General features: G+C 47.5%; 1 protein-coding gene and 1 long non-coding RNA gene across 4 annotated transcripts in view; one reads left to right on the top strand and one right to left on the bottom strand.

Moving 5' to 3' along the window:
• Positions 1-172: 172 nt before the first annotated feature.
• LOC119506287 lies at positions 173-22,788 on the bottom strand. The gene is made up of 3 exons (XR_005210966.1): positions 22,642-22,788; positions 1,692-2,529; positions 173-305 (listed from the first exon to the last, which is right to left on the bottom strand). It is a non-coding gene; the product is annotated as an uncharacterized LOC119506287 (long non-coding RNA).
• The window catches only part of FAM3D (FAM3 metabolism regulating signaling molecule D), a 54,210-nt gene continuing 36,395 nt past the window's right edge, over positions 6,103-23,917 (top strand). Inside the window, exons 1-2 of one of the 3 annotated variants that reach the window (XM_037799250.1) lie at positions 6,103-6,314; positions 11,105-11,204. The gene's annotated coding sequence lies outside the window, so the exon portion shown is untranslated. Of the gene's footprint in view, positions 6,315-11,104; positions 11,205-22,086; positions 22,362-23,917 lie in introns of those variants that run through there. The other 2 variants (XM_037799245.1, XM_037799240.1) reach the window with 2 other exon arrangements.

Genomic DNA, 23,917 nt, shown 5'->3' with positions numbered 1-23,917 from the left:
GACATTTTAATGGTTATTTAATATAGGTCTGCACAGTTCTGAATATTTAACCATGAACAAGTATTATTTTTAAAATTCTTAAAACATTTGAAGTAATTTTCCCAAACAAAAGACAACTTCTCCGTTGTGGAAGATCTGGCCACCCTGTCCGTCCCCTCCGCCCCCTCCCCCTCCTCTGTCTGGAGTTTGACCACCGGGATACCAGGCCTCTGAGACCCCACTGCCCACCCCAGTCCTGGCGTCGACGGAAAGTCGTCCATTCCTCTTGTTTGTTATTGCTGTTGTCCAAAGGAACGGCCATAGCACTAAAAGAAATGAATGGAGGAATAAATTATTAATGCTTGCAAAAGAAATTTCTAACTCTATTAGTATTCCATCATTAAATGTGTCTCTCATATCAAGGCACAGATTTTATTACAAAGCAGATCAGGCACAAGGCACACATGGCCACATCGGATTTGGTCAATTAACGAGGGTGAGGAAAACTGTAAATTGTTGGTAGTTTATTGATGTGCTGCTACTTGGCATAGTAATGCTAATGTGCTTTTCTCCCTTGGCTTCAGAGAGCACCTGGTCCCTTTTATTATCAAGGCCCGTGGCTGCTGTGAAAAATGCTGCAGGTTCAATGCTGAAAGGAGTACAGAGAGATCCCTGCCCAGGCCCTGGTCCAGTTTCTTTTCAAAGGTTGGAAGTGGAAAAATCAGTGTGGGAGACATTTATGCCATTTGAGCCGACTTTTTTGTCTCTGAACCAGAAGGTCAAATTCAATCTATACAAACCCTTACATCTGTGTACCCTGTGCACACACACATGCAGACACTTGCAGATACCCCCTCTCAGATACACTCACACGCTAAGGGGTACCCCCACTTGGACACACGCATGTGCACACACACGTATGGAGACCCACACCCAGATACACACGCAGCGATTGCTCTGCCATCCTTGGGCAGAATTGCCAGGGGTAGTTCTGTTCCTCTGGACTTTTCCCTTTGAATGAATCATTGTAATTTAGAAACTACCCCAGCTCTGGGGAAATAATCTTCAGGGTAGCTTGTCTGCCTGCCAGGAACACCAGATCATTTTCAACAGAATAGCTCCTCATTTCAGGAAATGCTGGGGGCTCCTGGGAGTTCAGAAGCCCAGGAAAGCTGCAGCTGCAGTTTTCTGGAACCCTCATCACTGTGACATCTGTGGCTCTCATCACTCCTCAACTTCCAGCTGTGTCACTGTGGGCAAATTACTCAAACTCTTTGTGCCCCAGTTTCCTCATTGGTAAATTGTAAGGAATAATAGTACTTCCCCTGGAGGTTGCAGTGAGGACGAATTAAGATTATGTGTGGTCTAGAACCGTGTGTGCTCTTTGGGGGACAGCAGTAGGGGAGTTCCCGGTCAGACAGACTGTGGGGTCCCTGAAGTGCATAGAAACTAGCCCCAAATGCCAAGATTCCTCTCAGCTGATTCCTCGCAGTGTGGACGCTGGGAAAGAGGTCCCTTCAGAGGCCTGGTCAGTGGGGTTTTGCCATTGGAAGGAAAACAGTGCCTGGCACGTGGAGGTGCTCCATAAATATTTACGTTGTTACTGCTATGCCTGGTCCCAGGTTCATCTCTCTCCCAACTGTTCAGAAACACACACACACACACACACACACACACACACACCTCCAAGAGGTGGTGCTCAAAAACCTCACCTTCCATTTGGATGGCTCTTTTCTCCACGGTTTTCAAAGCACCTTGATATCCATTTCTCCTTGGAGCCTCATAAAACCCTGTGGGGTAGGCAGGTCCTCAAAAATAAAGGCGAAAGTTAAGACATACAAGACATGCCTGCAAAGACATGCCTGCAAAGGGTCATCGCCATGCATTTATAATCTCACACATGCGCACACGGGCACGCACATCTGTGCACACTCACACAGGAAAACAATCTAAATGCCAAGAGGTCGAGGAGAGTAAGTGAAGACAGTGCTTTGTGGCAGACAATCATGTGCTGTCATTAAAAAATCACATTTGCAAATTTTTAATGAGCTGGGGAAAGGCCTCAGTCAGAATGATAAGTGAAAAGCCAAGGACACAGGAAGAGCTCAACGACACAGCCCAGGGGAGGGAAATAGGCCAAAATACTAACAGCCCTGCCCGGGGGAGGCTGTGCTTGCCTGATTTCTTTTTCCTTTATGCTTTTCGGTGTTTTCCAAAATTTCCACAGTGGAATGGTGTTATTTTTAGAATTCAATAATAGAAATAAGATTGTAAGTTACAATGACTTCCCTGAGCCAATACGGAAACGGAAGGGACGGTGCCCATTCCCGCCTCCCCCTCACCGCCAGGTCAGCCTCAGGCGCCGAACCCTCCCCAGGGAGCTGAGGGATCGCCCTTCAAACGCCAGCTGTAGCTCTTGTGAGGCCTCCCGCTCAGCCCCGTACGTGGATGACACTGACCCCCACTCCTTCAGTGCTGGCATCTCAGAAAGAAGAGAAGGCCCCACTCACTGGGAAGTGAAATTCACAGATGACATTAGACCTGTAAGAACTGACAGTAATCACAGTCAGAGTTTATTGGGCATCAACTATGGACCAGGCCTTTTAAACAAGCTCTCTTACTTTATCTTCGCAACCACCCTGTGACACAGGGCTTATCCCATTTCACAGAGGAGGAAACTGAGGCTCGAAAGGGGAGGTCACTTCCCAAGGGGACTCAGCTGGTCAATAGCAGTCAGGACACCCGCCCAGGCCTGTCCGTCCCAAGAGTCTGTGTTCTCCATCTGCATTGCAGCATGGGCAGTAGGGGAGCCCCCGGTCAGGCAGGCCATGGGGCCCCTGACATGCATAGAAACTAGTCCCAAATGCCGTGACCCAGCTGATTCCTCTGGTGTGACACTGGGGAAGATCACAGAGGCCTGGTCAGATTGATGCTTCAGTGGAGTTTTGCCATTGGAAGGAAATCAATGCTGAGCAGTTTACAGGATGATTTCATGATGGTGATTAACGTCTCCAAGCCCTGAAGCCCTGAGAGAAACTATCCCATTCCTCCACTTCCACCCAGTGCTGCCCCAGGAGTGCCTGGGATGGGGAAACAGAAGCTCAGAGAGGAGGTTGGACTGATCCACAGTCACACAGCTTCACAGGTAGAGCTGGGTCACAGCTCCCAGCTCCCAGACCAGTGCTCTCTGTGTTAACAATAAAGACAGAGCCAGCACTCCTTCACTCATTCCTTCACTCATTCGTTCAGCAATTGTTGAGAACCTGCTGAGTACCAGACCCTGTTCTAGGGGAACTGCCCTAGTGGGATTCACTTTCCAAGAGGGCAAGACTGGTGACAAGAAAATATGCAGGAAATATCATTTCAAACTGTTGTAAATGCCATAAAAAAAAATAATAATAAATCAAGATGGCACCTGTGGTTGGCTGATTATGGTCCCCAAAGATGCAACATCCTAACCCCAGAACCTGTGACTGTGTTAAGTCACACAGCAAAGGGGAATCAAGGTTGCAGAGGGGAGTGAGGTTGCTCATCAACTGACCTCAAATTAGGGAGATTATCCTGGATTATCCGGGTGGGCCCCATGTGATCACAAGGGTCCTTAAAAGTGGAAGAGGTGGGAGAGAGGGTCGGAGAGAGATGTGACGAAGGGGGAAGGAGCAGATTGCTGCCAGGCTGCCAGCTCTGCAGATGGAGAGGCCTCCGGAAGCCAGAAAAGACAAGGACACGGATTCTCCCCTCGAGGCTCCAGAGAGGAATGCAGCCCTGCCACGCCCTGATTTTAGCACCTTGAGGCCCTCAGCAAGCTTCAGACCCACAGAACTGTGAGATAACCAATGTGTGCTGTTTGAAATCATCAAGCCTGTGGTGATTGTTACAGCAGCAATGGGACAGCTAATACAGCACTTCCAAGATGCCCCCTGGGAGAGGTCTTCCCAGGCCACCTGCTGAAAGCAGTCCTCCTGTCACTCCTGTCCCCAGGCTCCTTGGGAGAACTTACCACCCTTCTGAATTGTTTGTTTTCTTGTGTACTCTGGTGAGAGGGGATGCCCGAGGGCCTCCCTGAGGAGGTGGCACCTGAGGTCAGGCCTGGGTGATAAGAAGGCGCCAGCCACGGGCAGAACTGTCTGCACAAAGAAGGGGAGAGGAAACAGGCAGCCGAATGCAACCAGGTCAGAAGGCAGGAAAGCTCAGACCATGCCAGGGTCGCAGCCCGGGACCCCTTGTCCTCTGGGGCAGCAGGGCAGGGGCTGCCTCAGTCACCCTGCACGCCCCCCTCAGCAGGGCCTGCCTCCTGCTGTTCCCTCCCCCCTCCTCCTGGCATCGTCTTTCTTTTCTGACCAGTTTCTTCACCTGTGTCTCTGGATACTCATTTCCAAGGGCCTCGGGTCCTTGGTGGAAGCAGCCAGGGTAGAAATCACCAAGTACAGCCAAGCCCCCAGCAGTGAGCCAGTGAGGAAGGCCCCGGGAGCCTGTGTGTGTGTGTGAGGGCGAGAGAAGCATGAGTAGTGACAAAGCCTGGGGGTGCCGGGGTGGAGGAGGAGACCCTGAGACCCCTCCAAATGCAGCTGGGGTCTTAGGGAGAAACAGGTGGGAGACAAACACTGCAGCCACTGTTTCAGTAAAATTCCACCACATGTTGGGGCCCAAGCAGCCCTGCTGTGAGACTCCTTCAACAAACAGCACACGACTCCAGGGACAGACAGTCTTTGTCCCCCTCGGCCTGTCAAGGGTCACCTCCTGAGCTCAGCTCCCATAGGGTCACCCTGGCCAGAGCCACAGACACTGCCAATGGTTCTCTCTCTCTCTCTCTCTCTCTCTTCCGTTCTCTTCCCCGTCCTGCCCTCTTCCTAACTTTCCCTCTTCTTTTTTTTTTTTATCATCATTTTATTGAGATATATTCACATACCACGCAATCATACAAAACAAATCGTACTTTCGATTGTTCACAGTACCATTACATAGTTGTATGTTCATCACCTAAATCAATCCCTGACACCTTCATTAGCACACACACAAAAATAACAATAATAATAATTAGAGTGAAAAAGAGCAATTGAAGTAAAAAAGAACACTGGGTACCTTTGTCTGTTTGTTTCCTTCCCCTATTTTTCTACTCATCCATCCATAAACTAGACAAAGTGGAGTGTGGTCCTTATGGCTTTCCCAATCCCATTGTCACCCCTCATAAGCTACATTTTTATACAACTGTCTTCGAGATTCATGGGTTCTGGGTTGTAGTTTGATAGTTTCAGGTATCCACCACCAGCTACCCTAATTCTTTAGAACCTAAAAAGGGTTGTCTAAAGTGTGCGTAAGAGTGCCCACCAGAGTGACCTCTCGGCTCCTTTTGGAATCTCTCTGCCACTGAAGCTTATTTCATTTCCTTTCACATCCCCCTTTTTCCCTCTTCTTTTTATCTTCTTTTCCCCTCTACCTCCCTTCTTCCTTCTTTCCTCTTCCCAACCCCCTCCAACTTAATCCTCTAATTCAAAATGTCCCAAACCAAATCCAGAATCTTTCCACCAAACCACTTCCTCCTCACCAGTTTCCTCACTCCTGATCAAGAGGTCTCTCTTTTCCACCAGCCAGGCTCACTATCCTGCAGTCGCATTTGACCCACCCCCCTTTCCTTTGCTGCCTCCTACCCCCACCCGAACTCTGCCTGTGCTTCTCCCCCCAGGCTTGCCTCCTCCCGATCAGACCTGGGCAGAACCTCAGAACAGGTGGTCATTACCTTCATGAGCTCGCCCCCTGGCCCTGCTCACCCACCCCACACCCACCCCAGTTGTGGTTGTCGTTGTGTTTGTTTGTTTGGGAGCAGCTATTGCAGCACATCATTCCTGACTAAGGTGCTCAGTTTCCCAGCAGAACCTTCCCTGCCAAGGCCAGGACAGCTCTGCAGAGAAGAGAACGCTCACAGCCCCTCCCCCCATGCTCAGCTCAGGGCTCCTAGTGGCTCCACAGCCAGGCCAGGACGGTAGACTCATTTCCTTCCAAGTGAGCCCTTAGATTAAACTTCCTCCTTCCTGGTGAGATTGTTTAACAGGGCGGGACAATTTACTCCAGCCTCTTCAAAGGAGGGCAGGGGCTGGGCAGGGCCAAGAGCAGCTGGCCCACTCGAAGTGCCCCTGAGCCGCCCTGTCCCTCCCGCTGTGCCAGCTGCACCCAGAGGAGGGCCGCCTGGGGGCCCCAAACCCGCTGAGAACCCGGAGGCTGGACTCTCCTAGCGCCCGCCCCGGGTTGCAGGGTGGCTGGGTCAGGGACCCAAAGAACCAGCGGCACCATCTCACCTTCTCCACCGAGGCAGGGAAGTGGGAGTCCTGAGCCCTCAGGTAGGTTTCCACCAGATTGGAAAGGGCTAGACCTCTGGGTTCAGATTATTGAGAGAAAATAAAATGGAGGTGGGAAGGGTGGAAAATAAGACATGAAAGATCCTGAGCCAGAGGAGGAAACCTGAGCAGGAAGAAAGGAAAAGAGAGGAAGAAGGGAACCACATAATCAAGGACATTTCTGAGAGCAGAGTGGGGAAGGCAGACTTCATCTGTGGGGCCAAGTGTGATCAACTGATAGTGGACTGTGATGAGAAGGGTTCTGAGGCTGGGTCCAGGCTCAGTGCAAAGCCATGCCATGGCTGATTAGTTACGTCTGCCATGTGCATAAGAAGGAGGTGTGGGGCGCTCAAGCCAGGGATTTGCCAACCCACACTGCAGGGTTTTTCCTGCATCGCAGAGGCTCCTTGACTTTCATTCATTCATTCACTCATCTATTTAGCCAACAAACACATTCTGAGCGTCAACTATAAGCTTCACAAAAATTTAGAGAATGAATAAAGAAAGAAAGAATGTTATTCCTTGGCCCCCAATTCTCTGAAAATAATAACCTGAAAAGTTATGTGGTCTTGAGAGATTTTCCAGTTGTGTAATTTTGGACTAGTCCCTTCCCTTCACTGAGCCTCAATTTCCTCATCTGTAAAATGGGAGTGATAGCCTGGATGTTCCCTAAGAATCCGTGTAGTTCTAACCCTCTAGGCATTATGATAATATTTGCAAAAGCACACACAATAGCCCCTTTTCGGTGCCAGGCTCTGTACTATGTGCTTTTTTTTTTTTTTCTCCTTTTCTTTTTTAATGTAATTTTATTAAAACATATTCAATAGATACAATCATCCAAAGTGTACAACTGTTCACAGTTTCATCATATAGTTGTGCATTCAACACCACAATCAATTTTTGAACATTTTCATTAATCCAAAAAATAAAAGTGAAAATAAGAGTAAAAATAGGAGAACACTCACAGCATCCCATACCCCTCCTCCTACCCCATTTACTTTTTTTAAATTTTTTAACTGAAATATATTCATATACCATACAATCATCCATAGCGTAAAACAATTGTTCACAGTATCATCAAATAGTTGAGCATTCATTACCACAATCAATTTTTCAACATACTCATTACTCCAAGAATATAAAAATAAGAATAAAAATAACAATAAAAAGTACAAACAAAATGTCTGATACCCCTCTCGTCCCTATTATTTGTTTACTTTTTGTCTCCATCTTTCCACCCATTTGTCCATAAATTGGGTAAAGGGAGTGTGAGCCATAAGGTTTCACAATCACACAGTCAAACCATATAAGCTATATAGTTAAAAGATTGCCTTCAAGAATCAAAGATACTGGATTGAAGTTCAACAGTTTCAAATATTTCCTTCTAACTATTCTAATAATCTAAAAACTAATAAGGGATACCTATATAACACATAAGAGTTACCTCCAGAATGACCTCTCAACTCCATTTGAAATCTCTCAGCCACTGAAACTATATTTTGTTTCAATTATCTTCCCCTTTTTGGTGCAGAAGTCTTTCTCAATCATATAATGCAGGGTCTGGGCTCATCCCTGGGAGACATTCCATATTGCCAGGGAGATTTAGTCCCCTGGGAGTTATGTCCCACATAGGGAAGTGGGCAGTGAGTTTACATGCCAAGTTGGCTTAGAGAGGCCACATCTGAGCAACAAAAGATACCCTCTGGGGGTGACCCTTATTGTGCTATGTGCTTTTTATATATTGACACATTTCATCTTCATATCACCTCGAGTGATATTCCCACTTCGCAGATGGGGAAACCAAGGCACTGAGATGTAAACTAACTCACCCAGGCAATCTGGCTGCAAAGTGTGTGCTCCCGACCCCTCTGCTCCACTGCCTCTAGGATGCAGTTAATTCTGAGTCCATGGCTACAAGTGGGCAGGCAGGGTATGGGGGTCCATCCAGGTGATTATTCAATGAGCATTAATTGGGCACTGCCTGAGTGTCAGGTAAACAGGGACACAATGATTAACAAGACAGAGTAACAAACAGATATGGTGCTAGCCAGAAGGTAAAAAACAACTTACACAGATGATCGTTTTTAAAATAGTTTTGACATGTGCCATGAAGTGATGGCTGGGAAACAGGGCTGATTTCTCTGGGGACACTCAATTTGCTAAAGAATGCTGGGGAGGACGGGAACACAGGGAAGGTAAGAATTTGGTCCCTGGAGAATCCAAGAGAAGATGGGAGTGTGGGGTGGAAAGGGGAGTGCGGGGTGGAAAGGGGAGTGTGAGGTGGAAAGGGGAGTGCCAGCAGGGAGAGAGAAGGGGCTGGGGTGGGCAGTGAGGCCTGAGACGGGCACACACCCAGGCTGAGCACAGCCGTGGGGAGGAGTTTGCCTTTGCCCAGAGTTTGCTCCAGTCTGTCTGTCTGTCTGCTCCAGTCCATCTGGAGGTTTAGGGATTTCTGCCTTGTGGTCATATTTGCATACTTCTTTCTGATCTGAACTCCATTCCAATGGGAATTTTGGAGCCTACAGAGCTGAGGGGGCTGAACTTATTCATTGACACTTCCCTGGGATGGGAGATGCTGGAAGCCAAGGTGGGTAGGAGATGTTTTCCTTCCATGTCCTTGGGCTGGGCAGCCGCTTCTCTGCCTAATCTCAGCAGGCCCAGCACAGCTTCAGGTGGGCAGTGGGCTGCCTGGAACCCCATGGGGCAGTGTTGGGCCCTGAAGACAGACAACCACACCCTTGCTTTAGGAGGTTCTGGGAAGCAGGGGAGGGGACTCTAAGGTCTGCTCCCCCAGGATGTGGCCTGGGGAGAGGAAGATGTAGAAGTCATGGGGAGAGGGCAGCCTTTGGAGTTTGGATCCCAGTTTTGCCTTTTACAGGCTGTGTGACCTTGGGCAAGTCGCCTTACCTGTCTGAGCTTCAGTTTCCTCATCTCAGGAAAATAGGGACATTAATACCTTCTTTGGGGGCTTGGCTGATGTGAATTTTGGAAAAGATGATGCCTGGCACCTGGTAGGTACTGAAAATAGGATGGCGTGAGCACCTCCTGTACCTGGGGTTGGGCACTGAGAAGTGAGGAGACCCTAACTCAGCAAGCTCACATCCCATTAGATGGAATAGTCCCCTAAGTGCCTGGGAGTAAAGGACCTGTGGGGGCACCGTAAGAGTGATGTGTACAATACAAACAACAATCTTAATAATGGATGATGCATACAGATGGTCAACCATGTGTCTAACCCAGTGTTAAGCACTTCTCATTGAAGTTTAAATATAGCAACGGTTTTGCATAATAGGTTTTACTATCCCCATTTTACAGATGAAGAGCTGAGGCCTAGGTAGGTGAGGTAAGTTGCCCAAGGTCACAGGTTATGAATGGTACAGAGATGCTTTGCTCCCAGATGGGGTCCATGCTCTTGACCACTGCACTGACTGCCCCACCCCATCCCCAGCATAGGCTGCAGCAGGATGACATCACAAAGGAGTTAGCATTCTACAAAGTGTAGATTTCCCTGGAGACAAGAGGTGAAGGCGGCCCTGGTGAAGGAAAGCACATGTGCAGGAGCACGGAGGTGAGCTGGGAGTCAACCAGCAGGGTGAGAGGCTGGGACCCAGCCACGATGGGCCTGGGGTGTCGTGCCAAGGACTTGGTTCTTCTTGTAGACATGACTGGTTCTGTAGGAGAGAGACAGTCTTCCCATGAAAATGTCAGGAATGATGGGGCACCTGGCTTCTGATAGGGAAAACATCAAGAGGCCTTGTAAAAATACAGAGAAAAAGCCAAGTGTTGAGGACTGAGGTGGTCAAACTTCAGGAGGGAAGGGGTAAGGTGGGAACTTAATTTGAGTCTTTCTCAAAGAAGTAATTGAGATTTGAAGTGAGAAAATCTATGTGTATCAGGGAGAAATGACAGAAACCAACTCAGACCAGCCCAACAAATGAAGGGCCTTTGTTGGCTCTCACAGTGGAAAAGTCCAGAGATAGACTGACTTTAGGCAATGCTGGATCTAGGGACTTGAACGCCATCACCAGAACTCTGTCTCTGGGATCCTTTCCTCCATGTTGCTTTATTTTCAGGCAGGCTCTGCTCACACCGAGGCACAGATACCCATCAGCATCTCCAGTTCTAAGTTTTCTTGACTCAGCAACCCTAGCAGAAAGGCAGCTCCTCTTTCCTGGCAAGTCCATCAGAAGCCCTGGAGGGCTCTGAACTCCTCAGCTTGGGTCACCTACCCATCTCCGGTCCCATCTCTGTGACCAAGGGAAAGGGTGCACTCATTGACCAGGCTGGGCCACGCTGCCAGCCCTGGGGTCAGGACATGGCATCAGCCCTACCCAACTGCATGGGGTGGGGGGTGATTCCCAAAGAAAATCAGAGGGGTCACCAGAAGGAGGGGCAGAGATGCTAAACAGATGACCAGAGCAACAGATGTCCACCACTCCCTGGCTCTAAACATCCCTATTTCAGTAAATGACAGTTACTACAGTAAACCAGTTAGCAATATTGCACAGGTCATTCTACTTGTGTGACCTTGGGCAAGTCACTTCACCTTTCTAAGTTTCCTCATCTGTAAAATGTAGTTAGTAGAATAATCTGCCTCACAAGACTGTAGGGAAGATTAAATGACAGGGCTCAGGACTCAAAACTGGTAGAATAATAACGATACTATATATAATATACATTATAATTAATAATACTTGTTAGTATTATTATTGTGATTATTATTATATCCCTCAGTAAGATCTCTGGATCCCACACCTCCTGAAGTAAGACATTTCCTAATGCCTTCCCCACAGCCCATTGACTTCATTGTGGAGGCCGCCATCTTGGATAATCAAAGAGGCCAAGATCCAGCTGCCTCTGATGGAAAGGAATAGGTTTCCCACTGGATCCGAGGTGAATTTCTTCAAGCTTGACCTACTCAAATGATTCAGACAGACCAGCAGCAAGCCTGCCAGGGCTCAGGGAATGAACCCAGGTCCTCCAGGCAGCCCGATAAGTCCTCTTTCATGATCCACAGCCAGGCCTCAGGAAACAGAAATCCTGGTGGCACCAACTGGCCTCTTGGGCTAATGTACCCAAAGATGCCCAGAATCCTGAGATTATCCAATCCCCTTGGTCACTGGAGGGGAGGAAAGAGCTGTGTTTGGTCAGACAGCTTACTTCAGTCTCTGGCTGCTCTGTTGGGCAGGGCCTGGAGGAGCCCATACCCCACTTGGACACACCCCCTTTTCTCATGCTGGTAGAATTCCTGCCTACTGGGGAGGGAGGCCAGAGGGCACAGGGGCATCCCCAAGGGACAGGGCAAGGGGGAGCTGCATGATCAACAACATCCATCACTTATCAAGCTTTTCCTGGGTATGGCACAGCCCTGGGCACTGCACTTAGGGTGCATTCTCACATTTGATCTTCACTAACTTAGGGGTTTAATGTCCATGCACAAAGTAACCAAGACTGAGAAAACCGTGTCCACAGTCCCATGGCAGAGGCCAAAGGCAGTTGCACAGCCCCCACTCTTTTTTTGTTTTTTTTTTTAATCAATTCTATTGAGTTATATTCACAAGCCATACAATCACCCACAGTGTACAATCAATTGTTCACAGTGCCATTATATAGTTGTGCATTCATCACCACAATTTTTGAACGTTTTCATTACCACAAAAAAAAGAATAAGAATAAAAATTAAAATTAAAGTAAAAAAGAATACCCAAAACATCTCATACCCCCATCCTTCCCTATAAGCTATATAGTTATATAATCATCTTCAAGAATCAAGGCTACTGGGTTGCAGTTCAACAGTTTCAGATATTTCCTTCTAGCTATTCTAATACACTAAAAATTCAAAAGGGATATCTATAGAATGCATAATAATAACCTCCAGAATGACCTCTTGACTCTAATTGAAATCTCTCACCCACTGAAACTTTATTTTGTTTCATTCCCCCCCACCACCACCACCACTTTTGGTTCAAGAAAGCTTGCTCAATCTCATGATGCCAAGCTCATCACTGTGAGTCATGTCCCACATTGCCAGGGAGATGTACAACCCTGAGAGTCATGTCCTACATAAGGGGGGACGGCAATGAGTTTACCTGCAGAGTGGGCTTAGAGAGAGGGGACATATCTGAGCAACAAAAGAGGTTCTCTGGGGGGGACTCTTAGGCACAATTAAAGTAGATTTAGCTTCTCCTTTGCAGTAACAAGCTTCATAGGGACAAGCCCCAAAATCGAGGGCTCAGCCTTCTAAATTGGTAGTCTCCAATGCTTGTGAGAATATCAGTAATTCCACAAATGGGGAAGTTTAATATTTCCACATATTCCCCCAGTCCCTCAAGGGGGGCTTTGCAAATACATTTTTATTCTCTGCCCAAATTACTCTGGGATATATCAGGGCTTCACACTAACCTGTACAAACCAACCAGATTTCACTCCCTATTCAAAGTTCCTTGTAATTATGGTGTTTGAATAAACTGACCATACATGTTAAATTATATGGTGTGCTGCAAAAAAATATAGATTTTGCACCTAATAAACACCTCTTCCTTTGGTCTCACACAGAAGTTGAAGTTTTAAAACACCATCAATATCACCCTTTACCCTTTAGTCGGATTTACCTTAGTCCTAACCAAGTCCATTTTGTTCATATCTCTAATTGAAGTCTGATCTCTTTTTGAGACTCTTTAACGTTTTCTGTATGGGGTAATGCTGACATTCATAGCTGCCAGACTCTGGCTCTGAATCTCAGGTGTCACACAGATACCCAAAGTTCCAGGGACCAACCAGGTTATACACAATGCACCTCAGAACTCAGAAATAGCCATTACAACTCAGGAATAGATGTAACTGCTGTAAGAATTTACAATCTAGGAACCTTTACCATAAACCTTCCCCTGATAACTTATGCTCCCAGATTCATTTCTCAGAGTTTGCACATTATAGTTAGTCCATATTAGTGAGGCATTATAATGTTTGTCTTTTCATTTCTGGTTTATTTCACTCAACGTACTGTACTCAATGTCCATTCACCTAGTTGCCTACCTCACAATTTCATTCCTTCTTGCAGCAGCTCATTATTTCATTGTATGTATACACCATGGTTCACCATTCCATTCATCAGTCAATATACCCTTAGGCCACCTCTACCCACTGCGAATCATGAATACTGCCACCATAAACCCCACTGTACAAATGTCCATTCATGTCCCTCTTTTCAGTTCCTCCAATTATATACCCAATAACAGGGTTACAGGACCATATGGCAACCCCATGCTTAGCTTCCTGTGGAACCACAACACTGCCCTCCAGGAGGGCTGCACCATTCTACTTCCCCTTTCTCCACATTTTCTCCAGCACTTGTATGCCTCTGTTTGTTTTTAGACAGTTTTATTCACACACCATGCATTCCCTCCTAAGTAAACAATCATTGGTTCCCTACATAATCACATAGTTATGCATTCACCACCACTATCTATATGAGGACATTTCCATTTCTTCCACAAAGAGAGGAAGAGGCAGAAAAAGAAAAAAGAAAAGGAAAGAAAAAAACAACTAAAAAGCAACAAAAAAAGTTAAAATTAAATAGAATAAAAAGGTCAGACAACAACACCAATGCCAAGAATCCCATACTTATATCCTTATTCCCCCTCTTACAGACATTTTGCTTTGGTATATTGCCTTTGTTACCATTAATGGAAGCATATTACATGTTACTGTTAACTATAGACCCTAGTTTACATTGATTGTATTTTTCCCCAATACCATCCCATTTTCAACACCTTGCAAAGTTCACATTCATTTGTTCTCTGTCATGTAAAAACATTCTTATATTTGTACATTTAATCATAATAATTGATCACTCTAGGTTTCACTAAGTTATACCATCCCAGTCTTTATCTTCCAACTTCCCTTCTGGTGTCCTATATGCTCCTAACCTTCCTTTTTCAACTATACTCAAAGTCATCTTTGTTCAGTGTACTTAGAATTTTTTGCTACCATCATCCAGTGTTGTGCTATCCATTTCTGGTTCTATACAATCAATCCTGTTGAACATTGTGTACTCCTTCAGCATCAAATGCCCAATCTTTACCCTCTTTCTATGTCCTGGTATCTTCCTTTCTAAACTTTTCTTCAAATCTCTCTCTTGTCTTTTCCTAAATGCCTATAGTGCTCCCTTTAGTATTTCTTGTAAAGGAGGTCTCCTGTTCACAAACTCTCTCAGTGTCTATTTATCTGTAAATATTTTAAACTCTCCCTCATTTTTGAAGAACAGTTTTGTCAAATATAGGATTCTTGGTTGGCAGTTTTTCTCTTTCAGTATCTCGAATATATCATACCACTGCCTTCTCACCTCCATAGTTTCCACTGAGAAATCTGCATTTAGTCTTATTGAGCTTCCCTTGTATGTGATGGATCAATTTTCTCTTGCTGCTTTCAGAATTCTCTCTTTGTCTTTGACATTTGACAATCTGATTATTAAATGTCTTGGAGTAGATCTATTTGGATCAATTCTGTTTGGGGTATGCTGTACTTCTTGGACCTGTAATTTTATGTCTTTCATAAAAGTTGCGGAATTTTCATTGATTATTTCCTCTATTCTTCTTTCTGCCACTTTTCCCTTCTCTTTCTCCTTCTGGGACATCCATGGCACATATATTCATGTGCTTCATGTTGTCCTTCAGTTCCCAGATCCCCTGCTCATGTTTTTCCATTCTTTTCCCTATCTGTTCTTTTGTGTGTATGATTTCAGATGTTTTGTCCTCTAGTTCAGTAATCCTTTTTCTGCCTCTCCAAGTCTACTGTTGTATGTCTCCATTGTGTTTTTCATCCCTTCTATTAAGCCTTTCATTCCCATAAGTTCTGCCATCTGTTTTTTCAAGCTTACAGATTCTTCCTTATGGTCACCCAGTGTCTTCTTTATATCCTCACCTCTTTTGTCACATTTACTTTCAACTTGTTGATTTCATTTAGAAGATTTTTTTTTAACATCTTTAATTAGTTGTTTCAACTCTTGAATCTTAGTTGAGGTGTTAGTTTTTTCCTTTGACTGGGCCATGTCTTTGTGTTTCCTGGTGTGGCTCATGATTTTTGCTATCTAGGCATCTAATTTTCTGGATTAGCTTATTCTGGAGGTTGTTTTCTCTCTTTTACCCTGGGTTTTCCTGTTCATTTTCTTTGATCTCTATATTTCCTTGTTCCTCTCACTGGCCGGTTGTCAGATTGGCTCTGCCCCCAGTCTTCCCCCAATATCAGGCACCCACTGTGGCCTGCCACAGGGATGGGAGGTAGGCACTGGGCACCCCAGCAAGTTCACTGTGTGTGGTGATATAGATCTGCTGGCTTCCAGTGGTGCTCTGTTTTCCACCGGTCAGCAAGACCTGGGTTTGTTTTAGAGCCCTGCTTTGACAGTTGGGTTTTCCATATTTGTCAGCCAAAACCAGACTGGGTTTTTGTGCAGGCAATGTAGACCAGCTCCTATGGTCCTAATAAAGGGTCTGAGCATCTTTTTCAAAGTTTCTATTCCCTTGCACTTCCCCTCCTGTCCAGCAGATGGCACTGTTCAGTAACTTAATCGTCCTCAGAGGCTGCCTTGCCTCTGAGCACAGGCTTTATCTGACCCAGCAGGGCTGAAACTGCAGAATTCCTATGCCCTCACTTTGCCAGCCAAAATCTGGCTCAATGTGGGGCTCTACCTGTGGCAGAGTTCTTCCTCAGCTGACCCAATACTCCAGCCATCCCCAAGGCAAGGAAATGGCCACTGGCTGCTACTTCCCTCAAGGGTAGGGGAAGGGCTTCAGACCCATGGCTGGAAACACAGTCTCTGTCCACATTTTCTTGGTCTCTTTGTCCCTCACTGACCTGGGCCTTGAATTGTCCTCCTCTGTCCCCTGGGTCTTCAAACAGTGGGGGAATGTCTCACTTCTGTGTCCCTGGTGGGAGGGGTCCCATCTGCTGATTCTGTGCCTTTCCCACACTGAGCCCGAGTGAGGGGGTGGGGAGAGGACCGGCTGGTTTGGGACTGAAGATTCCTACCTGATATTTCTTCTCTTTCTTCAATTCGGCATCTGCAGAGTCCTTCTCTAGTCTATATCCACCTCCAGAGTTTCAGATAATACAGAATTGTCCTTTTTTGGTTGACTCTCTGGAGAGGAGCTTTCAGTAGCTTTACATTGCCATGTTGATGTCACTCCTCAGCCCCCATTCTTGACCACCATGTTACACAGACCCTCAGTGCCTGGACCAGGGAGGCCTCTGCCAACCCAAAATTACAAATATGATTAGAGCCACCCTTCCCTGAGTGCCTCTTCGGTGCCAGGCACTGAGCAAGTTACTTTTAGGGGATGATCTAGTCAGAGAAACTGAGAGGAAGGACCCCCTGGACACCCAGGTGAGGTCAAAGGACAGGCAGCTGACCTCTTCAAAGTAAGCGGGGGGCTCATGGATCTGCTCCCTGAGGAGGGGCCAGCTGGGCAAGGCAGAATCTTAGAGACTCTCTCTTATCCCATGGAAGGCTTCCTTCTCCATCACCTTGGCTGAGCCAAACCCAGAGAGGTTGAAGCTCAGCAAAGGGACACCCACAGCTCTTGTCTGCCAGGGCCAAATGGGGTCAACAAACTAGAGCCCAGGTCAACAAACTATGGCCCAGGGACCAAACCCAGCCCACCACCTGTTTTTGTAAATAAAGTTTTATTGGAACATAGCCACAGTCATTAATGTACATATTTTCTATGGCTGCTTTGTTTTCACTACAATGGCAGAGTTGAACAGTTGTGGTGGAGAACATATGGCCCACAAAGACTAAAATATTTACTATCTGACCCTTTACAGAAAGGGTCTGCCCTTGACCTAGAGGAGTAAAGCAACGTGGTTAAGAAAGTGGGCTCCTGCGGGGCTCGCTCCAGGTTCACAGGCTCCCTCTGACTCATACTAGCTGTGTGATTTGGGCTTCAGTTTCCTTATCTTCCTCACTGAGTTGTTGTAGGATTAAATTGTTAAAATAAGGAAGAGTCTCAGAGAGCGCCTGACATGTGGTAAGTACAATGTGTTTGTTGTATTACTCTGGGAAACGCCCCAGGAACTCGGGGAATAAAATCCCTCCTAGTGTTGTGCCTCTCCCTTGAATTTCCTGTTATGCAGCGCTGCATGGCCCAATAATTCTCCCATTGGCCAGAGCTGGAGAAAACCATCAGAACCAATAAATAAAGTTTAAACAGGGCATAATGGAAATAATGGGCTTATTTCCTTCTGAAATAAATGTCACCAGAACAAATTGTATGAGGCACCAGCCTTATTGTTTATGGGTTTATTTGCTATTTATCTCCCTCTGTATTGGTGACGTGATCAATAATTGCCTATAAATACACGGAGTTTACAAGGAGGACCATTTAGAGAATGAGAGGTGGCCTCTGGTTACTTTGCTTACCTCACACAGGCCTAGGCTATGCTTGTCAGAGTTCAGCGGCTTTGGGGGATGACGGGAAATTCACAGCAAGGAGCAACCAGGTCTGAGTGCTCCAATTCAACTGTGTGTGTGTGTGTGTGTGTGCATGCATGTGCTTGTATGTGTCGGCTTTTGTGAGTGATCATGTGTGCATTTCACACGTGTGTGTCTGTCAATACGTCTGTCCCTCTCTGTCTTTTAGTGTCTCTCTTTTCTTTCTGTTTATATCTCTCCACCTCAGTCCTGTCTCTTCCTGAGTCTCTTTTCCTCAGATCATATCATTTCCTCAGTGGAGCTCCTATCCCCCCTTCGCCACACACACACACACACACACACACACACACACACACACACACAGGCAGAATTTTTTACTTGGAATGAACCCTACTCATGCAGTGTTGCTAGAGGAAACGAGTGGAACAGAAGGGAGGCCATGGCAGAACAGACAGCGCCTCTCTGCCTTTGGCAATGAGACTCAGGCCACAGAATTTCCAGGGATGACAAAGAAAACCACCTGAGCTTAAATTTCCAGAAGAGGCTTGTTAGATTCTAAATTCTGAGCAGAATTGCAGAACAGAAAAGAGATATACATTGTTGGACATGGGGCAAAGAGGAGGAAGCCATTTAGGTAGAGAGCAGCTCTGGGGTTTTTCCCCAGTTGAGAAGGCCTGGCTGAGCCTGGGAAGAAGAGAAAGAGAATGCACCCCCACCCCCACTCCCATGGGTGGGGGGTGGTCGGCTGGATGGTGCTCTGAGAACTGCTGTGGAAGACAGGGAGGCCCAGGAAGGGGAAGGCTGAGGGGAGAGAAGGACAGGTCAATCTTATGCTGTCTTGAGTTGCTTCCCCCAGAGGTAGGCCAAAGAAAGAAAGATATAAGGAAAAGTAGTTTAACTGAGAGGTGACACCAGATAGCACTGGTAGGGGAGAGGGTTAGTGAGATGGGACGGGAAGGAAGCTAATAAAGGGTGACTGTGCGAGTGGATTGCACCTCAGATCTGACCCACCAGGGATGAGGAAGCTTGGGTGTGAGCCTCAATCTCTCAACCTTGTTGTCCAGGAGCTGTTCTGGGGGCTTCAAACCCCTGGCTCTCAGCCTGACCCCAGAACACAAAGGCATGTCCTAGAATGGCAAGTTATCTGCTATTTTCTTCTTCGATAAACCTACTCTAAGATAGGAGGGGAAATTGATTGTTTCTGCCTGCAGTGCTATGTGGAAAAGGTTTCTGAGAAAAAAAGTGTCATGATCAATTGTTGATGTCTGCTGTGGACACAGGAGGAGTAAGAATCAGCATGGATGGCAGGTGTTTGCCTTTTCTTCTCCAAGGTGTATCTGAATGGGTTTTTCCTTTTATGTGGAATCCTAGGCTTTGAAATTTGGACAGCCATTAAGGATGTGGTTCTGGGGAGGAAGAAGGAAACCTGATTGCTAGTAGGTGCTAGAAAAGCTGAAAGACTAAAGCTAATAAAAGTGTGACCAGCCCTTTCACCCAGAAAAGCTGCTGGTGCCAATTGCAACTTGATTTCTCTAACCTCCGCATCTGGCCCCAAGTTCCCACCTCCTTAGAAATGACCTAGGTAAACATATAGCAAAGTTTAACCCCTGGCTAATGTTCACATCAGGGAAGATTAAGAGCGGAGTTCAGTTTACATTTTACCTGTGACTTGGAGGTGATTCAGAAGTAACTGTTGGTTGAGTCTGGATCCCTATGCTGAGCTAGGAAACAACTCTTCTGTCTTTCCAATGTCAAAGCAAAAACTGCCCTGGACAACGATAAACAGGCCAGAATGACTTTATTCACGGGTTGCTATAGCAGGGAGAATAGATCCCAACTCCCTCAAAACAAAGGACAGCAAGCTTTTTAAGGGCTGGGAATGGGTTGGAGAAAAAGTACTGGAAGATCGTAAGGGGGACGTTGATCACTGGGATAAGTGAATAATTTGCTGAGATTGCAGTTAGGACAGTTTGGTTCTACCAAGATGGGTGAGGAATTTTCTGAAGTTGTGATTAGGACCACTTGGTTCTGAATGTTTTCCTTTGTGGTAATTAGGCCATTTGGAATGTAAGGGCCCGGAGGGAGGAAAAAAGGGGATAAGGAAGGACCCAGTTAGAAGCCTTTCAGGCAGGAGGTAGCCGGGGTGAAAGGGAAAGGGGAGGGGGAGGTTGGGGGCAAGTGTGATATTTAGGATAGCATCTCAAGTTGTCTTTTTTTCCTTTTTTCCCCTGCAGTCTGAGCTGGTTTTCTCTGCTCCCACAGTTGCAAGATTAGTTTCAGGGTAGTCAGGATGGGGGAGAGAGTAGGAAGGGCATGCAAGGATCCAGGCTGGCAGCTTGGTCAAGAGAAAGAAGTCTTGGTCACCAGCAACAAAGGGGCTCCATGAGTAAGAACCTGAAGGGCAAGTAAGAGTTAAACAAATGAACAAGCAGAGAAAGGTAGACCAAGCAGAGGGAACCGAGTGTGCAAAGCTGGAGAAGGAGAGAGTCCCGTGCATTCCCGGAAGATCTGGGTGGCTAAAGCAGATGTGAAGGAGGGATCAGTGTGTGGTGAAGTTGGCAAGGTCAACCAGCTGTCAGCAATCAGATTGTATGGGACCTTATAAACCTCATTAAAGACTTTCAACTTTATAAAGGGAACAATGGCCCAGGTGTAAGCAGGGGAAAGGCCTAGTTATTTCTCACACACACCCCCAGTGGCTCTCCCCAACCCTCCCAACCTGAAGGGAGAGAGTGACACTTCCTCCTTCCATCTCAGCTCCGAGACAGGCTGTGGCTGAGCTGACAGGAGTCTGTGTACAGAAGGACATCCCAGCTCCGTATGGCCACTAAGCAAGCAGGTGGCGACGATGCATTTTGCTTTCGCAGAAAGAACAAACATCCGGCTAAGAATCCTGCCTTGGGGGTGCACCAGCGGGAAGCAGGAGGCATGACTGGGGCCTGCCAGCAGGGAAGGGATGGGGCAGACCTGCCAGGACAGCAAACAGGCTGCCTTGCTGCCTGGCACCCTTCTGGGACAAGAAGAGAGTATCACCCTCATTTTACAAAGGAGGAAACGGAGGCCCAGAAAGGCAGAGTAACTCGCCCCAAAGCACACAACTACTAAGTGGCAAACCCAGGTCTGTCTGATCCCAAAGTTCATCCTCTTTCCCCAGCATCACAGGCTTTTCATTGCCTAATTCTCTCAAGATCAAGATCACATGAAACTGCCCCAGCTGTTCAGCCCCTTGTATTTGCATCTTCTGAAAATACATCTACAAGAAGAGGTGATGTATTACAGTGGCTGAAAAAGGGTCCCCAGACTCGTAAGATTGCTAGCTTAGCACCCCCAAGGAGAAAAGAGCTTCTCTCTCCCTCGGTTTCCATATCCCATCCCTGGGAAAACTCTGATTGGCCCTGCTTGGGTCATGCTCACTGCTGCACCAATCACAAGGGAATCCCAATGCTCTGAATGGCTCCTTCAAGATAGGGGGAGGGTGCCCTGATGGGTGACCCCTCCCCACTCCACATACAGGACCACAGTCAGGGGTCCAGCCTTGACTTGGAGGGTGAGGGAAGGCTTCCCGGAGGAAGTGACTTCTACTGTGAGACCTGAAGGATGAGTAGGAGTGTTCCAGGCAAAAAGACAGGGGAACAATGTTCAGGCCAAGGGACTGGCACGTGGGACACCTCAGAGCATGTCTCACTCATAGACATATCCCCCATGCCTTAGTGCACAGCCCGCCTTCCTGGAGACACTCAGAGAAAGCTTCAGGAATGAAATCCACAATTGGCTGTGTGACCTTAGATAAGCTTCTTGCCCTCTCTGAATTTCTGCTTTCTTCTCTATCTGGTGGTTTGATGATCTTAACCTCCCAGGGCTGTGCAAAAGCCAGTTCATTTAATCCCCAAGGATTCATCAAGCACTTCCTCTGGGCTGAGCTTTGTACTAAGCCTGCAGGAAGGAAATGCCTTGGAAAGAAAAGGTGTGTTTGGGGCATATACACATGGCTGGACCTAAGCTAGAAATCAAAAGGGATCCGGGGGACGGGCAGGACAGTGGGAGATCCCAGGAACAATGAGGACAATTCATGCCCTCCCCCCCGTGCCCGCCTGCCACCTGCTATTCTCTACCCTCCACCCTTCCCTCCACCCACCACAGTGACCACATACTACCCCTGGGGTCACCTTATCTGTGCCTGGACCCACCCAGCCAGCATCCAGGGCAGTAGCACCTTTGCCTATGACTTGATAACCTGAATAACAGGTTGTGACAACCACCAGGAGGAACAAGGAGGAAAGAAACTTACTTCCGGTTTGGGTGGTTGTAGAGGCAACTCTTGCCACACCCTGCACTCCTGCCCCGGGCCCCAGGCTCAAGTTCCTCCCTCCTTCCTCCACCCCTACTGACCCACCCACCCAGGGAGCCAGTCCCGAGCTCCAGCTCCAGCGCACCCACGGGACACCAGGAAGCCACGCAGGTGCTGTGGAGCTGGCTGGGGACTCAGACAAGAGGGGATACCAGGCTAGGAGACCCCTCCCGGCCCAGCAGGACTGGCCCCTGGCCCCACCTGCCTGTCCATCCCTGAAGCCAGAACCCCTGCCCTACACGGGCATGACGGCCAGAGGCTAGCCCCTGCCCAGGTACGTGCCTCCACTCTCCACCGCTCTCCGGCTCTGTTGCTTCTGTCTCTGAGTGTCACTGTCACTTTCTGGGTGTGTGTCGTCTGTCATGAGTATGTGTTCATCGTCTCTTTCTTATCCCTTGTCCTGTCTCTCCCATCTTCTCTCTCTGCCTCTGTCTTGTTCTTTCTCTTCTCCCCTCCTTGTCCCTGTCGCTCTCTGCTCTGTGTCTGCCTTTCGCCAGCCGTGTGCTCCCCCTCTGTGAATATCCATGTCTGTCAGTTCATCTATCCACTGCTACCTGTCTGACCCTGCCTCCATCCTTCCATCCTGGCCAGCCCCTGCTCTCCGGCGTCCTCCACACACAGGTGACTGCAGACAGTGTCCTTTCCGTCTCCTGGACTGTGGATCACATCCCAAGAGCATTCAAGATCATAAAATGCTTTTGTATCTGGAAATAAAAAAATTGGCAATTAAAATTTCAGGAGGTTAAAGTTCTACAAAATCTCTGTGGGTGGAGCTGGGCAATGGCTCAGTTTTCTAACCAGAAATGCCGTAAAGAGGTAGGGCCAGGGCTGGTGGGAGGTTTTTATAATCTTAGAACGTGAAGAAGGAGATAGGATTTTGTAGTTGCTGTTGATGTTGTTTAAATATTAATAGTTATATGTATATAACACGTAATCCAGTCCAACTGCCTCAGTGTAGAGGGGAGGCCTCGGAGGCAGTGGACTTGCCCAGGGTCCGAGAGAGTGTTGGGGACAGTGGAAGCGATCAGTCCAGCTCTCCTCTCTCGGGTCTGAGCCCTCGGGGGTGGGCTCTGGGGTCCATGTCAGATGATGCGGACTCTTAGGATAAAGACAGCTCTGGGGTGGGTAGGGGACAGGAAGAGCAGTGGCAGCAAGTCGTTCCAATCAGAGAAAGCCACGTTCTTCCAGAGAAGAGGAGACGGGCCCTTGGGCTGGTCGGGGAAATTGTGAGCCCCAGGTCAGTTACCTCCTGTCCTGTCCTCCCCTTCCCTGAGTATCCAGTTTGGTTTTCAAAACTGCCAGGTCACCTGGTAACTACCCAGCCCCTGGGGCAGTTGGGGGTTCACCCAGGGAACCAGTGGGGAGGAGGATAAGCCCGCTCCTCCCAGGACTCAAGAATGGAGGAACTTTGGTTTCACTCTCCTCCGAGACAGAGAGTATTGGCATTGGAAAGTGTCGGGGATTTGGCAGCAGGAGACCTGCACCCAAATTCTGGCTCTGACCCTTGCAAGCTGAATAGCCCTGAGCTTAACCATGGTGAGCCTTACTTAGTCATCACCAACGCTGAGGGAACGCTGTGTGTAAGGATTAAAGGAGACGGTGCCTAAACAGCACCAGGCACCAACTCACCTGCAATATGTGAGTTCTGATTATTCTTCATGTTGGTACAACAGCCTTGAGCTGCTGCTCCCTAACGGTTTCAGTGCAGCCAGTGCAAAGTAGGAATGCAGTATCTCCTGGCCGAGTGGCTGAAAGGGTGGAAGGACAGATGAATGGACAGACTTACAGATGGATAGATGGATGGACAGATGGGTGGATGAACAAATAAGT

This window comes from Choloepus didactylus, chromosome 1, assembly GCF_015220235.1.
Source record: "Choloepus didactylus isolate mChoDid1 chromosome 1, mChoDid1.pri, whole genome shotgun sequence".
Lineage (NCBI taxonomy): Eukaryota > Metazoa > Chordata > Mammalia > Pilosa > Megalonychidae > Choloepus > Choloepus didactylus.
Note: the sequence above shows the minus strand (reverse complement) of the source record. Positions and strands in the feature narration are given on the sequence as shown.